Genomic DNA, 17917 nt, shown 5'->3' with positions numbered 1-17917 from the left:
TTCTACATTTGTGGTTCTTAGTGAAGAAGTATACAGGAAATTGTTGCCTCTGCATCTGATGGTATATTAGAAGTATTGTCTGTTAGCAGAAATAGCAGTACGGAAGGAAAGCTGCACACGAAGTAGGAAGAGATTGGGCCAGCTAGAATCAATGAAGACAAACTAGAATCTGATCTTCCACCACCTGCAACGTTGACTATTGGAAGCTCTGAAAAAGCTGACATCAACTCTGTTAATCTGCATATACCTGGCCCAAAGCTAAAATAAGCTGGATAAGAAGGTCTTGTGCAATCTGGGTTAGCTGTAGTATTGACTGGTGCCCAAAGCCAGCATGTTGAATCATGACTTCAGCCCCAGATACATGAGCTTTGGGAGTGCCTTGTGCCCTTCACCAACTGCATACAAATGCTACTTTCCTTCCACCTTCCAAATTTCATCCAAATTTTTATTATTGTCAGCAAACATATAGGGAAAATAATTTCAGAAATTTTGGTTCTAGAATAGCTGACCCCTATGGTAAGCATAGCCACAAGATGTGAGAAAATTTTTTCTACCTTTTCCTTTTGAAATGAACTTAACTTCAAAGTTAAAGTTAAATACTCTAGAGCTTATAGTCAGTACACCTTCAATCATACCTGAGAAATTGCTGTCTATTTTGAGGAAGAACCCCTATGCCAGCAATCATCAAGCAGTGCTGGTCACTACTAACAGCTTTAATGTTTTTTTCCCACATATTAATTTCCTCCATGCATGGAACAGAGGAGTCTTGAAAAGTACAGAAACCCTGATAAGGCTCCAGCCTCTGGAGGTGCTTTTGTAGCAATTCCACCCTGACATCTATAATATTTACATGTTGGTGTGTGTCTTACATAACTTTGTCTATACATACTTCATTCTGGGTATTTACTTCTGCCCCTTTTTTAGTTTAGTAATTTTTTCTTCACTTAGACCTACTTTTATAAACCTTTCCATTAAATTTTGAATTTTAATTTCTAAAGTTACATTTGTATATATGATTTTCACTTTTCCACTGGTTATATGAATTGCTATAAGATCTCAGTTTTTATAAAGACTCTTCCAAATTTTTTCATTCTTACTACAGAGTGTGGGCTTTCAAATCTCACCTCAGTTTGTGGAAGGTTTGACAGAGTTTCTTTTCTTCACTGATTCCTTATGTAGAAAAAAATTCAGACATGCTTTAAAAAGAGGTCAGATCTTTGCCATCAGCTTCTAGGAGATAACATATACCATTCTTTAAAGGAATGTCTTTATTAGGACAATTGCTAGCCTAATTGGAACCAGTTGCAACCAATAGTCATAGGATCAAATTAGCCAGGCCAAAAAGAACAATCATGGAATTTAAGGTAGGGACTTTGGGTCATGCTTTGGAGACTAAGTTCAACCATGTCAGTAATCAATCAATCAATCATACCTATGTAAGAGAGCCCCAACAAAATCTTTGAACACAGCCTCAGGTGAGCTTCCCTGATTGGCAATACTCCATGTGTGTTGTCTCACATCAATGCCAAAAGAATAACATGTCCTGATACTACAGGAAAGGATAATAGATGCTTCACATTTCAAACCCTCCCAGACTCTGCCCATGTATCTCTTTCTTTGGCTGATTTTAAACTGTATTCTTTCCCTGTAATAAACCATAACCATGAGTAAAATAGCTTTCTGAGAGTTCTATGAGTCCTTCTAAAGAATTATCATAACTGAGGGAGTGATCTCAGGACCCTCTGAACCTGCAGTTGGTATCTGACATAAGAATGGTATTGTGGAGGACTGGCTCCTCAACCTTCACAGTTTGGCTAACTCTAGGCAGACCTTGAATGCCAATGCTACTGTTTTCCCTCCAACATGGAAAGTTTATCTTTCTGTCTGTTAACCACCCCTCAGGAATTGGTAGAGGTATCTTGCAGAAAAACTGCTTCTGATATCAGAATCCTCTTGGCTGACTTTTTTTTTTTTTTTTGAATCCCAACTTCCAAAGTATTCCCAATCTGTGATTCCTTTAGAGCAGATGTTTCATATACTTTTTAAAGTTTTGCTGTTTTTAGATAGACATTTCAGTTCATATTATAGTCCAGTCTTATCAAAATGAAAAAAAAAGATGAAAAGAAAGCATACATTGTTTAAAAAAAGACTAATTAAAATGACTTATTTCCTAACATATAAGGAGATTTAAAAGCTAGGAGCATCAACAATCTGCTGGAAAATAGGCATATGATATAAATAAATAATTTATTCTTAAAATTCACAAATAATTCTGAGATTGGGACACCTGGGTGGCTCAGTCCATTAAACAGCTGCCTTTGGCTCAGATCATGATCCCAGGGTCCTGGGATGAACCCCCACATCAGGCTTCCTGCTTAGTAGAAAGTCTGCTTCTCCTTCTTCCATTGCCCATCCCCTGCTCATTCTCCCTCTCTCTCTCAAAAAAATAAATAAAATATTTTTAAAAAATAATCCTGAGATTATATGAGGGTGCAAAACTTCAGGGTTTATCAAAATAGGAGAGGTCCAAATTAGACACACCAAGATATGATTTCTCACCTACTAGATTGAAAAAAATCTTGAAATATCATTGTGAACATATGAATATTTTCTCCTAAAAATGTGTATTTCCAACTTTGTTTATTCTAAAATCCAAGTAGTGATGGGCAACTCTGGTGTTTATAATTTAATATCAAAAATATCTCTCATTATTTTTAAAAACATTTATTTATTTATTCATGAGAGGCACAGAGAGAGGCAGAGACATAGGCAGAAGGAGAAGCAGGCTCCCTGTGCTGATCCCAATGCAGGATTCCGTCCCAGGATCCAGGATTATGACCTGAGCCAAAGGCAGATTCTCAACCACTGAGCCATCCAGGTGCCCAAAATATCTCTCATTAAATAACCAGGGAAGTTGGAGAAATTCTTGGTTCCAAGTCTAAGGTACAAAAGGTACAAAATAAACCTAAAGTATTTTATTCCAGAAGTAAGGGGATTCTCAGAGATTAATGTGATCATGTAAAAAAATGTCAACTAGAATCAGTTTCCAATGGCATCAGATGGAAAAATTTAAGGATCATAAAGAAAACAACCAAAAAACTGAATCATGTCCACAATGTAAAAGTCTAAGTAAGGGATCTTAATCATAACAAAAATACACTCCCTGGTCAATGTTGAAGTCTCCTAGGGCACCAAAATATCATTTTAAAACCAGTGAATAAAAAAAAATAATATATACTTATCATTTTGTCTATATCCACTGTATTAAAAGTCAACCAAGCAATTGATGATGTTTTAAAAGGAGAATCATAGCTAACAAGTAGGAGAAAAACATTATAATTTAAAATTATCATTTGTAATCTTGAATGAAAGTTTTTTTTTTCAATTTGTAATTCTAAAATTAGTAGGATGAAATGCTTTTGGGGAAATTCACCACAGACAAAAGGATAAAACTGAATTTCAAAGTCTGATAACTTTGGGTATGTGCCTCATGAACTTACCTACTTGGAAGTCCACATAACTATATCTATTTTTTTTAATTTTTATTTATTTATGATAGGCACACAGAGAGAGAGAGAGAGGCAGAGACATAGGCAGAGGGAGAAGCAGGCTCCATGCACCGGGAGCCTGACGTGGGATTCGATCCTGGGTCTCCAGGATCGCGCCCTGGGCCAAAGGCAGGCACCAAACCGCTGCGCCACCCAGGGATCCCGACATAACTATATCTAGAGATGTTTTGCTCCCCTGCACTGATCCTAAATCTAATAACATCTTTAGATATAATTACCAGTTTCAAGGAGCTACAGACTAACTTAGTTATCATATAAACAAAAAATGTGGAATATTGGTGCTTGCTTCGGCAGCACATACATTAAAATTGGAACAATACAGAGAAGATTAGCACGGCCCCTATGCAAGGATGATACGCAAATTCGTGAAGCATTCTGTATTTTTTTAAAAAAGGAATATTGTACAGAACAAAAAAGATCAGTGCAGAAAAAGCAAAGTAAAAAAAAGAAAGAAAGAAAAAGTGAAGTAAGGGAGATATCACAATAAAAATTATGAAAGGCATAACAACAGAAAAAGTATGCTAATTTTATTTTAGTAATCTGTTCATATTGCATAAATACATTTATCCAAGAAGTCGTAGGAGTGAATTCTTTATTTGTCTAGGTCAGTTGTGATATATTTTTATAAGAGGTAAAATAACTAATTATGGCAGCAAATAATTTTTGTGACCTAATTCCCAATATCAACATTGACTTATTTTCTGTATGAAGTTTTGTAGACATATCTGATTGATTTTTAAATCCAAGTTACTCCTAAACTTTTAGTTTGAAATTTCTTTGTCTCTACTTTACCAATCCTAATAATGTTTATTAACATGTAAATGATTTATAAACAGCACTTATGTGCAGTAAGTGCTGATATTAAAAGTTTAATGACGTTTTTAAGTCAATAGTTCTAAGTTAATATAAATCAGTATTATATTTCTTCTTGTGAATTCATATTAGAATGTAAACTCCAAAGCAAGGCACACTGAAATTTTTAAAGTTCTTTTTATACTCAGTGGAAATACACTGATGTTACACACTTCAAAAGCAGAAAAGTTCAATGGAGAGAATTTTATATTGATATGTAGAGAATAAAGAGCCCCAAAAAAATCTCCTACAGCATCTCTGAAATCACCTGAGATTTCCTTGAAATTTTGTTTCAGATTCAGGGAAATGTTGAGATGGTACTATATGAAGTTTGCATGTGCATTTACTTCATTTCTGCCAGTAACTCTTTAAAACCCTTAGTTATTTCTGTAGATAAGCATCCATTATAAGGAACAGGTATTTTTAGATGCCCATTCCAAGCCAAGAGAATACACTATTCATGACAGAAAATACCAGTTTTTGTGGCCTGAGGCCTAAAAGAAATTAGTGTATCCTAAATTTAGAAAATCAGGAATGGGGCCAAAATAAATATTATACATTACTTGTCTATTAATGTATTCACTTTAAAATGAAAGTTCTCTCGGTGAAGTTATTTCTGAAGTAACTGTGTTAGCTGGGTAGAGGATTTTTATTTACGTATTCATTTAAATGTTTGCCTAAAGATAATAGAGATGGGAGAAATAGGGATGAATGGAACAGGGAGGGAAGAGTTGGCTTCTTCAAAATTGCACTGGATTTTAAGTCACATCTCACCATTTCTTATTTTAAAGCAATCAAAGGAGGAGAAAACAATAGAACTTTTTCTCTAGGAAAAAAGTAGAAGCATCATAAATTATTGAAAAGAGAATTGGAGGGGTAGAATCAATTTTGCTAAGAATAATTTTCAATAGATTAAACATGAGAAAAATCTTTGCAGAGCTTGTACATGGCGACCTCCTGCATTCACGTGAACTCTGAACATGTAAGAGGTACTGAACAATGAATGCACTCTCATCCTCATTGGTCAGAGTGCTCAGGGGTTAAATATAGTCTTCACCCCTACATGGGATTACCAGCAAGGGGAAGCATAGATCCTCTGCACTGGGAGGCACAATGCAAAGGCATCACTCAATATTGTCTGCTGTTGCTTAGAATCTGCTGATTTGCATCTCAATTTAGATGGTGCTTTTTGCCACTGGTCCCATCCCATGATTACAGAGGTTGCATAAGAAAAATTACTTTTAACATACCAAGGTTTGGCACTTAAGCAGAGGGTTCTGAGAAAAAATTAAAATCGTGCTATTTTCATTTATGAGTCTTTATTTTAAGGTTCCAAGCGGAAAAAAAAAAGCCTGGTCTTTCTGGAAAATGAATACAACACTCTGTTTCTTTTTTTTTTTTTCAAAATAGACTTAAGATAATCAGTCGACCAATATTTATGAAATTGATATTCATAATACATGACCATTGTATATCATTTCAAAGCTTACACAGTGTGTTCACATTTATTTATCTTTCTCTGTTCTGCTAAGGAGTCATGGGTTACAGGATTATTATCCCTTTTTTTTTTTTTATGAAGGAATGATTTCATTCTGAGGAAAGTTACTGATTTAACCAGCCCAACAGCTGGCCTGGCCTCATCAAAAAAAAAAAAAAAAAAATAGTTTACAATCCAGAGCAATCAAGTGGGGAATAGTGAGGCAAAATGACTTTCTGCCTATTAATAAATTTTTGTTTATGCCAATTTTAGGCCACTTATCAGATACCACCTCAAAAGGAATATAATATAAATAGCAATAGCACAATTATTAACAAATTTCATTGAGTGTTTCTTATGTACTAGGCACTATGCTAACCCTCATTTCACTCCACATTTGCAGCAACCCCAAGGGAGGAGAGTTATTATTACTACTATTTTAGAGATAAGAAAAGTAAAGTCCAATTCCAAAATTTATGTAACACATTACAAACAGTGACAGCTCAAAAAGTGATTCTAAAAAGTTAATCTCTTAATTGGAAGAAATTAGAAATACGTTAACCAAATAATTGTGTTTACATTCTCCTTTTATGTATTTCCATGACTGTTCCTTGTGTAAAAAATTTAATCCTAAAAGAATTCTTTCAATAAATATAAAATACAACTCTAAGTAATAAAAAGAACGATGTTATAGATCTAATGACAATGTCTTTTCCTTCTTAAAATTATTATTAAAAATATTGGTGCATTTTATAATCTCAGTTTTATATCAAAGAAAATGCAGTAATTGTAATACTAAATTCTTAGTATTTTAACATCTGTAAAGAGAAAAATGGATTCAGAGGGAAAAAATACACTGTTATCTGTTATTCCATTATTATCTCTGTATTAATCAACACCAGGAGGTTGGATGGTTAAATTCTATAATCTGTAAATTCTAACATTCTAACCCCCAAAGAAAAAAACACGTTTTGTTGACAAGGGTAATCACCTGACTGTTTCTTCCAACAAGAGAATCTAAAACACTATGAACACACGGGATAAATCCAGCAGACCTGAAGCACTGCAATTCTATGATCAGTGTACATGTTTCAATTAATCAGTGAGGAATCCCAATGAGTCACCAGAGCTTCATTCCATTCTACTCCAAAATTCTTCCTTAATAGCCTAGAAATATTTATTTTCATGTGTAAAATATAACTTAATTTATGTATTAGTGATTTCTGATGCTCCTGTCAAATCATAAATCTATCTGGAAATGGAACAATTTTTTCTCTACATTCTTAAATCCTAGAATAATGCTGATCATTAATGACTTACTAAATATTTCATGGGTGGGAGGAGCCTGGGTGACTCAGTCGGTTAAGTGTCTGCCTTTGACTCAGGTCATGATCCTAGGGTACTGGAATAGAGCCCTCGGTAGAGTTCCCTGCTCAGCAGGAAGCCTGCTTCTTCCTTTCCCTACCTTTCCCTCATACTCATGCTAGCTCTTTCTTTCTCTCTCAAATAAATAAATAAAATCTTAAAAAATATAAAATAAGTATTTGTGGAATTAAACTAAATACTCCTTCTACTGTTCTTATTTACTAGTTACAGATCACCATTTAAAGATTATATTTGTTGCTCTTACACTACAGGCATAATCTCATAAGTCTCACATAACAGGCAGTATTCCAGAATGATTATTAAGAGCAAGGACTCCAGAGTCAAACAGACCCAATTTAGAGTCTTGATGCTCCCTAACTAGCTGCGGAGATCTTGCACAATGATGCCTTTCTAAACCACAATTTAATCTCTATAGAGATAATACACATCCCACAAGAATTTTTTAGATTCAATTAAATAGCACATATGAAACACTTAGCATAATACCCAACATGTGGTAAGTATTCTGAACTCTTAAATTATTAGTATTAATATTGTTGTTTTTATCATCAGTCAAGGCCCCAACAGAAAACAAATTCAAATCGAATGGTTCAAATGAAGCGACAGTCATGAAGGACAATTCACCGAGGTTTGAGCAGGATTTAGGAAGCCAACAGGAGGTATTGGAAGAAGCAGAGATGGCAACAATGAAGAAACACCACCTCTAGTTCTGAAGGGGCTAGGAGATAAAGTGAGCTCCTGTAATGCAGTGAGAGCTTGAGTTTGGGAGAAAAAAAATGTGGGTGCTATCAGAATTGAGGCTCCAAAGTCAGAAAGGAACAAGTAAGAAATTCCCAAACCTCTTCTTCCTTCCCCTCTTCAATATCTTGCCAGTGCTTCCTATTACTTAAAATCAATGGGATGATGTAATTTAAAAAGTAGCCCTCTAATAAAAGTAAGTGTGGTGAGTCAGAGGCAGGAGGAGATCAATTGGAAAGGGCAGTGGTAACAAATAACTATACCTCCCATACCTCTATTAGGATAGAACAAGAAATTCTTTAATCTGTAAACTTACCTCCCCTACAGTGCACCATTCATTCACACTTAATAAATTAAGCAAGTTATGAAATGCTGAGTAGGCCATGCTTACTAAAAAAAAATTAAAATTAAAATTAAAAAATTTTAAAAAGCATAAATTTTCCCATGTAAATTTGCATGGTTTCTATGAAAATGAATTAATTTTCCTCACTGCTATAGAGAAGTAATTTGATTGAATCTGAAATATTTGAATACATTATGAGGATGTGTTTTGAAAATGGAATTGGGAAATAAAGCTATTGACAATGATCCTCTGATATAGCCTCCCTTATGTTCTAACAGCAAAGGTCTTGACGGTCTTCTAAAGAAAAATTAAACGAAAAATTCATTGAACCAGACTCCAGAGTAAAGACAGTTCAGTTTATGTTCAGAAATCATCTAACACTTCAAACCATGGTGGAGCAGCCCATGCTGAGCTGATAATGAAAGGTATTTAAGATATTCTGACCTTGGTTAATACCAGATATGAGAAAAGACATTAAGAAGAGGATTTCGGAAGGTCAAAAGATAATTTCTTCTTTTTCTGTATTCTTTGTAGTTTTCTGGGTTATTTCTTTCTTGCTCCTTCCTTCTTCACTCCAGCCACTCTCTCCTACTTTCTTCTGTAGCAAGAAGAGTTCTTTCAATGCTGTTCCCTGATTTGGGGAACATTGTCTAAAGATTAGTACTTAAAAAGGCTTGTTGTACATGTTTCAGCTCATAGAATTATTGGACTTCTTCCAAACATTGGCCCATATGAGAAGAGGAGAGAAAAGAAACAGCCAAATAGGTGGCCAAATGTCTGGATATGGAGAAAACAACTCAAAGATTCTGTTCACTTTTCCTTTGTAATCCTTGTGTTATGAAGCAATCTGAAGTTACACATATAGCGTCAAAACCCGAGAAAAGCATAATTAGCAATTTTAGTTAGTGAGAAACTGCCATGTAGAAATCAGGCTAAGTAATCTCTTTTGAAGCCTGAGACTACACAGGTACCTAGATATCTCATTAAGATACTAAGATTCACAAAGCTCTAATAAAAAGGGAAATATAATTAGAATGTATAGATACTTTAAAGTTGAAATTATGATTATGTTATATATATATATCCTCAAAAATGCCTGATATTTTGGATTTTGCCTAAAAAAGGTAGATAGAATAAAGTTGTCCTGCTTTTCCTCTCTACTCATGCATTATTCTTGCACCACAAATGTACTTTTACTAATATCTGTCAATCAGAATGCCTTCTAGGCCATGGTATACTTCTTGCTTGGAATTCCATTAATGAGAACAAAACAGACAATAAAAAACAGTTGATGGCATTCTACAAGACAAAGAATATGATGATCAATCATCTGGACATATCCATATCACCTTTAATAAACAAATTAGCATTTAATTGCATTCTATTTTCTATCATGCCTCAGTTGTGATTTCCCCTACATATGCAGGTTCTCATTTCACTTTAGGAAGTTAAAAGTTAATCACAGGTGAATGGGTAAAGAAAACATGGTATGTATATGCAATGGAATATTGTTCAGTCTTAAAAAAGAAGAAAATCCTGCCATTTGCTACAATATGGATGAATCTGGAGAACATTGTGCTGACAGAAATAATCCAGTTTCAGAAGGATGCAAACTGCATGATTCTACTTATATGAAGAATTTAAAATAATCAAACTCATAGAAGCGGATAATAGAATGGTCATTGCCAGAGGCTGGGGTGAGTTAGAGGGGAGAATGAAGTGTCTTTATTTGGTGAATACAAAGTTTCATTTATGCAAGATGAAAAAGTTCTGGGTAGTTGCTGCATATCCTAATGTCTCTAGTTAACATAATTGATTTATGCACTTGAAAATTTGCTAAGAGGTTAATTCTGAGGTTAAGTTGCTCATACCAGAAAAACAAAAACAACCAAAAGAAAGACCCAAGAAAACTATTGGAAGAGATGTACATGTCTATTACCTTGATTGTGACCATGATTTCACAGGTGTCTGCATATGTCCAAACTCATCAAACTTAGCTTTTGTAGGTCAATTATACCTTAATAATGGTGTTTTTAAAAGGCATATATATTTTTTAAATCATCAAAATGCTAGTGGTCAAATAAATGGCCTGGATATTTTTTTCGGTAATGTGTATCATATAGCACATCATATAGTGGTCAGACAAGATTATGTACAGACATAAATATAGCTAATGAGCTATTATTTGGGAATTCCTAGTGATTTTCTATATGAAATACTCATAAGCAGGAAACGTAACTCCTGATTAATATTCCATACAGTAAGAGATTGTTTACTGAATGTTTTAAGTCCGCATTCATGTAAGAGAGTTAAGAGAACTCTTAAGGCTACATCCACCTGAATCATTAATAGTATCAATAATTCACATTAATATTAATAAACAATGTCAAATAGTCTTCCTACATTGACAGTTATATTTGATACTTAGTAATTTTATCCTTTGTAATTACCAAATATAAATCAGTAAGTAACAAAGAGAACAAAAATTTATTTCATGCATACTTTTTATAGATCGAGATCTAGTGTGTATATTTTTATCATGCTTACTAAATTGACTTAAACCCTACAAGTACATTGGAAGTTGTGTGAGATTGGATTTTGTACTACTCTATGAAGTCTACTCAATCACTAAGGAAATAATAAATAAATAAACATATATAGCATTTATATTTCTATATTTTATTTATAAAACAAATAAATATATAACATATGTCAATTTCATATAATGTAAATAATTTATTTAAATTTATTCAAATTAAGTGTATTTATTTTTATTGAATTTCATTTATTTATTTTTTTGTATATATATTTTTATTGGAGTTCGATATGCCAACATATAGCATAACACCCAGTGCTCATCCTGTCAAGTGTCCCCCTCAGTGCCCATCACCCAGTCACCCCAACCCCCCGCCCACCTCCCCTTCCACTACCCCTTGTTTGTTTCCCAGAGTTAGGAGTCTCTCATGTTCTGTCTCCCTCACTGATATTTTCACTCATTTTCTCTCCTTTCCCTTTATTCCCTTTCACTAATTTTTATATTCCCCAAATGAATGAGACCATATAATGTTTGCCCTACTCTGATTGACTTATTTCACTCAGCATAATACCCTCCAGTTCCATCCACGTTGAAGCAAATGGTGGGTATTTGTCGTTTCTAATGGCTGAGTAATATTCCATTGTATACATAAACCACAGCTTCTTTATCCATTCATCTTTCCATGGACACCGAGGCTCCTTCCACAGTTTGGCTATTGTGGACATTGCTGCTATGAACATTGGGGTGCAGGTGTCCCGGCGTTTCACTGCATCTGTATCTTTGGGGTAAATCCCCAGCAGTGCAATTGCTGGGTCGTAGGGCAGGTCTATTTTTAACTCTTTGAGGAACCTCCACACAGTTTTCCAGAGTGGCTGCACCAGTTCACATTCCCACCAACAGTGCAGGATGGTTCCTCTTTCTTCACATCCTCTCCAACATCTGTTGTTTCCTGTCTTGTTAATTTTCCCCATTCTCACTGGTGTGAGGTGGTGTTTCATTGTGGTTTTGATTTGTATTTCCCTGATGGCCAGTGATGCCGGGCATTTTCTCATGTGCTTGTTAGCCATGTCTATGTCTTCCTCTTTGAAATTTCTGTTCATGTCTTTTGCCCATTTCATGATTGGATTGTTTGTTTCTTGGGTGAGGGGTTTAATAAGTTCTTTATAGATCTTGGATACTAGCCCTTTATCTGATATGTCATTTGCAATTATCTTCTCCCATTCTGTAGGTTGTCTTTTAGTTTTGTTGACAGTTTCTTTTGCTGTGCAGAAGCTTTTTATCTTGATGAAGTCCCAATAGTTCATTTTTGCTTTTGTTTCCCTTGCCTTCATAGATGTATCTTGCAAGAAGTTACTGTGGCCAAATTCAAAAAGGTTGTTGCCTGTGTCCTCCTCTAGGATTTTGATGGACTCTTGTCTCACATTTAGATCTTTCATCCATTTTGAGTTTATCTTTGTGAATGGTGTAAGAGAATGGTCCAATTTCATTCCTCTACACGTGGCTGTCCAATTTTCCCGACACCATATATTGAAGAGACTGTCCTTTTTCCAGTGGATCATCTTTCCTCCTTTGTCGAATGTTAGTTGACCATATTGCTGAGGGCCCATTTCTGGGTTCTCTATTCTGTTCCATTGATCTATGTAACTGTTTTTATGCCAGTACCACACTGTCTTTCTGATCACAGCTTTGTAGTACAAACTGAAATCTGGCATTGTGATGCCCCTGGCTCTGGTTTTCTTTTTCAATATTCCCCTGGTTGTTCAGGGTCTTTTCTGATTATACACAAATCTTAAGATGATTTGTTCCAACTCTCTGAAGAAAGTCCATGGTATTTTGATAGGGATTGCATTAAATGTGTAAATTGCCCTAAATAGCATTGACATTTTCCCAATATTAATTCTTCCACTCCATGAGCATAGAATATTTTTCCATCCCTTTGTGTCTTCCTCAATTTCTTTCAGAAATGTTCTGTACTTTTTAGGGTATAAATCCTTTACCTCTTTGGTTAGGTTTATGCCTAGGTATCTGATGCTTTTGGGTGCAATTGTAAATGGGATTGACTCCTTAATTTCTCTTTCTTCAGTTTCATTGTTAGTGCATAGAAATGCCACTGATTTCTGGGCATTGACTTTGTATCCTGCCACACTACCGAATTGCTATATGAGTTCTAGCAATCTTGGGGTGGTGTCTTTGGGTTTTTGTGTAGAATATCATGTCATCTGCAAAGAGGGAGTTTGACTTCTTCTTTGCCAATTTGAATTCCTTTTTTTTTTCTTTTTGTTGCCTGATTGCTGACTCTAGGACTTCTAATACTAAGTTAAATAGCAGTGGTGAGAGTGGACATCCCTGTCTGGTTCCTGATCTTAGAGGGAAGTCTCCCCGTTTTCCCCATTGAGAATGATATTTGCTGTTGGCTTTTCATAGATGGCTTTTAAGATGCTGAGGAATGTTCCCTCTATCCCTACACTCTGAAGAGTTTTGATCAGGAATGCATGCTGTATTTTGTCAAATGCTTTCTCTGTATCTATTGAGAGGATCATATGGTTCTTGTTTTTTCTCTTGTTGATATGATCTATCACGTTGATTGCTTTACGAGTGTTAAACCAGCCTTGCATCCAGGGGATAAATCCCACATGGTCATGGTGAATAATCTTCTTAATGTACCGTTGAATCCTATTGGCTAGTGTCTTGTTGAGAATGTTTGCATCTGTGTTCATCAGGGATATTGGTCTATAATTCCCTTTTTTGGTGGGGTCTTTGTCTGGTTTTAGAGTTAAGGTGATTCTGGCCTCATGGAACAAGTTTGGAAGTATTCCATCCCTTTCTATCTTTCGGAACAGCTTTAGTGTAATAGGTATTTTTTCTTCTTTAAACGTTTGATAGAATTCCCCTGGGAAGCCATCTAGCCCTGGACTTTTGTGTCTTGGGAGATTTTTGATGACTGCCTCAATTTCCTGCCTGGTTATTGGCCTGTTCAGGGATTTCTATTTCTTCCTGTTCCAGTTTTGGTAGTTTGTGGTTTTCCAGTAATGCATCCATTTCTTTTAGATTGCCTAATTTTTTGGCGTACAGTTGTTCATAATATGTTTTTAAAATAATTTGTATTTCCTTGGTATTGGTGGTGATCTCTCCTTTCTCATTCATGATTTTATTAATTTGAATCCTTTTCCTTTTGTTTTTAATAAGGCTGGCTAACGGTTTATCTATCTTATTAATTCTTTTAAAGAACCAACTCCCGGTTTTGTTGATCTGTTCTACAGTTCTTCTGGTCTCTATATCATTGAGTTCTGCTTGAATCTTTATTAATTCTCTTCTTCTGCTTGGTGTAGGTTTTATTTGCTGTTCTTTCTCCAGTCCTTAACATCCAAGGTTAGCTTGTGTATTTGAGTTTTTTCCAATGTTTTGAGAGATGCTTGTATTGCAATGCATTTCTCTCTCAGGACTGCTTTTGCTGTATCCCAAGGATTTTGAATGGTTGTATCTTCATTCTCATTAGTTTCCATGAATCTTTTTAATTCTTCTCCAATTTTGCCTTGTTGACCCATTCATCTTTTAGCAGGATGGTCTTTAACCTCCACGTGTTTGAATTTCTTCCAAATTTCTTCTTGTGATTGAGTTCAAGTTTCAAAGCATTATGGTCTGAAAATATGCAGGGGACAATCCCAATCTTTTGGTGTCAGTTAAGACCTGATTTGTGACCCAGTATGTGGTCTATTCTGGAGAAAGTTCCATGTGAAGAATGTGTATTCAGTTGCATTTGGATTAAAGTTCTGTAGATATCTGTGAAATCCATCTGCTCCAGTGTATCATTTAAAGCTATTGCTTCTTTGGAGATGTTGTGCCTAGAAGATCTGTCATTTGCAGAAAGTGCCGTGTTGAAGTTTCCCAGTATTAGTATTATTATCTAAGTATTTCTTTACTTTGGTTATTGATTGATATACTTGGCAGCTCCCACATTCGGGGCATAAATACTCATGATTGTTAGGTCCTCTTGTTGGATAGCTCCTCTAAGTATGATTGAGTGTCCCTCTTCATCTCTACTACAGCCTTTGGGATAAACTTTAATTTATCTGATATGGGGATTGCTACCCCTGCTTTCTTTTGAGGACCATTCGAATGATAAATGGTTCTCCAACCTTTCATTTTCAGGCTGGAGGTGTCCTTAGGTCTAAAATGAGGCTCTTGTAGACAGCAAATAGATGGGTCTTGCTTTTTTATCCAGTCTGAAACTCTGCATCTTTTGATGAGATCATTAAGCCCATTCACATTCAGAGTTACTATTGAAAGATATAAATTTATTGTCATCATAATCCCTATTCAGTCCCTGTTTTGTGGGTTGTTTTCTTTGGGCACCCTCTTTCTTTTACAGGGTCCCCCTTACTGTTTCTTGCAGAGCTGGTTTGGTGGTCCCATATTCTTTCAGTTTCTGCCTATCTTGGAAGCTCTTTATCTCTCCTATTCTGAATGAGAGCCTTGCTGGATAAAGTATTCCTGGCTGCATGTTCCTCTCATTTAGGACCCTGAATATATCTTGCCAGCCCTTTCTGGCATGCCAGAAAGGGTCTCTGTGGAGAGGTCTGCTGTTAATCTAATATTTCTCCCCCTATAAGTTAGGGACCTCTTGTCTCTTGCAGTTTTAAGGATTTTCTCTTTATCTTTGGAATTTGCAAGTTTCACTATTAGATGTCAAGATGTTGAACGTTTTTTTATTGATTTTAGGGGGGGATCTCTCTACCTCCTGGATCTGAATGCCTGTTTCTCTCCCCAAATTAGGGAAGTTCTCAGCTATGATTTGTTCAAATACATTTTCTGGTCCTCTGTCCCTCTCAGTGCCCTCTGGAACCCCAATTAAATGTAGATTTTTCCTCCTGAGATTGTCATTTATTTCCCTTAACCTTTCCTCGTGGTCTTTTGTTTTTCTCCTTTTTCCTCAGCTTCTTTCCTTGCCATCAACTTGTCTTCTACCTCACTCTTCTACCTCATTAACCCTTGTTGTTAGGACCTCCAGTTTGGATTGCATCTCATTTAATTGATTTTTAATTTCAGCCTGATTAGATCTAAATTCTGCAGTCATGAAGTCTCATGAATCCTTTATGCTTTTTTTCCAGAGCTACCAGTAGCTTTATAATTGTGCTTCTGAACTGGTTTTCTGACATCAAATTGTAATCCAAATTCTGTAACTCTGTAGCAGAAGAGTACTGTTTCTGATTCTTTCTTTTGTGGTGAGTTCTTCTTTCTAGTCATTTTGCTAAGTGCAGAGTGGCTAAATAAGTTGTATTGGAAAAGGGAAGAAAAAGAAAACAAAAACAAAAACAAGGAGGGATACCCTCTGGTTCCACATACTGTAAATCCCTTGACTTCCCCTGGAGCTTTCCAGCGCTGCTCGGTCAAGAACTTGCTCTTCCCGTGTCCTTCCAGCAGGTCTTCTGTGGGAGGGGCCTGCTGTGCTGATTCTCAGGTGTGTGCACCCGGGGGAGCTGCCCCGCCCCCTGCCAGGTGCACGGCTCAGGCAGAGCTGTTGACCCCGTGAGGCCCCTGTCTCCTGGTGGCCCAGCTCTGTCCCAGGCACAGGGTGACACCAGGAGGAACAACCCCACTGGCAGCGGCCAGCTCTCTAGCCCTGGAGTCAGCTCCCGCAGTAACTACCGCAGTCTCCCAGTCCGCTTAGGCCTGCATACTCTGGAGGCGGGGGCGCTGATCTGCACAGCTTGGGATGCCTGGGGCAGGAGTGTCCTCACTGTCCTATGCCCTCCCAGCCTCTGCCTGTCCCGGGGGGAGCACAGGATCCTGCCTGTGTCCCCGGCGCCCTGGGCTCCAGGGCCTGCCCTGCTAGAATCGCGCTCCGGGCCACGCAGCCCCCTTTGCCCTGAGCCGCAGCCTGAGCTTCTCCCGAGGCCCCCGCCAGGTGGCCTTTAGGGAGCTTGGCCCGCCGGGTGTGGGGCGCTCTCCTGGGGCCCCTCCTCTGTTAGTGATCCCGGGATCCTGGAGGCCCCACTGCGCCTCCTGGGATCCTGCCCGAGTTCCCTAAGAGCGCCTTTCTGTCCAGGAAGAATCTGCTGCGGATTTTTAAAGTTCCGCTTCTCTGGGCCTGGGCTTTCCTGTCTGGAGGCTCCCGCCCCCTGCCCTTAGCCCAGCTCCTCACGGGCCCCTCCCCCACTGGATTATTTTTTAATTTTTTTTCCACCTTCTTATCTTGTTAGAAGTACAAACTTCTCTCTGTAGCGTTCCAGCTGTTCTCTCTTTAGATCTCAAGTCGATTTCGCAGGTTTTCAAGACGATTTGAAAGTGATCTAGGTAAGTTGGGAGGGACAGGTGACTTGGGGATCCTACTCCTCTGCCACCTGCCCCGCCCCCTCATTTATTTATTTAAATAAATATATTATGTAATGTTTCCAAGGCCACATGTAAAAGACAGATGATGGATACAAGATTCATTTTAGCAAATATGTCTTAGGCTCATGGATCACTCTACTAACTGTTGATACTTCCAACAGATGCACAAACATCTACACAGCCCTACCTAATGCCAGCTACCAATGGACTCTTTTTATCTGTTAATTGGTTTTCTATAAAAAAAATGTCTTTCTGCCTTTAGATAGATAGCCAAAAGGTTTATAATACTCCAATGACATCTGTGTTAAAGAAGAGAAATTCAGAGACAGAAGAACAAGTGTGCATACAAAGGCAAGCACAGACAGAATGGGAATGGCAAGGTGACAAATGGTTACTGAACCCTAATTAGTACAATGCCTCCCTGCTACCATTCCACTCATCAGGTGGATACAATATGCGTGTATTTACCTGCTATTTTTGTAAGCAGTTGGCTTAGAAATTAACTGGGTGGAACCTTAAACCTGGAAGTAATATCTGTGGAACAAGTTTCCAAAAGTAGGAGTGTAAGCTTTATATATATATATATATATATATATATATATATATATAATCACTAAAGAAACATGTTGAGATTTAACTTTATGCTTGCTGCTTTGGTCTTAAAAGTCCTCCTTTTTAGTAAA

At 36.9% G+C, this 17917-nt stretch overlaps 1 non-coding gene across 1 annotated transcript; it reads left to right on the top strand.

Annotated features, from left to right (window-relative positions):
- Positions 1-3847: 3847 nt before the first annotated feature.
- On the top strand, positions 3848-3954 carry LOC140624056 (U6 spliceosomal RNA). Its single transcript, XR_012023592.1, has one exon. It is a non-coding gene; the product is annotated as a U6 spliceosomal RNA (small nuclear RNA).
- The last annotated feature ends 13963 nt before the right edge of the window (positions 3955-17917 follow it).

Source organism: Canis lupus, chromosome 33, assembly GCF_048164855.1.
Source record: "Canis lupus baileyi chromosome 33, mCanLup2.hap1, whole genome shotgun sequence".
Classification (NCBI taxonomy): domain Eukaryota; kingdom Metazoa; phylum Chordata; class Mammalia; order Carnivora; family Canidae; genus Canis; species Canis lupus.
Note: the sequence above shows the minus strand (reverse complement) of the source record. Positions and strands in the feature narration are given on the sequence as shown.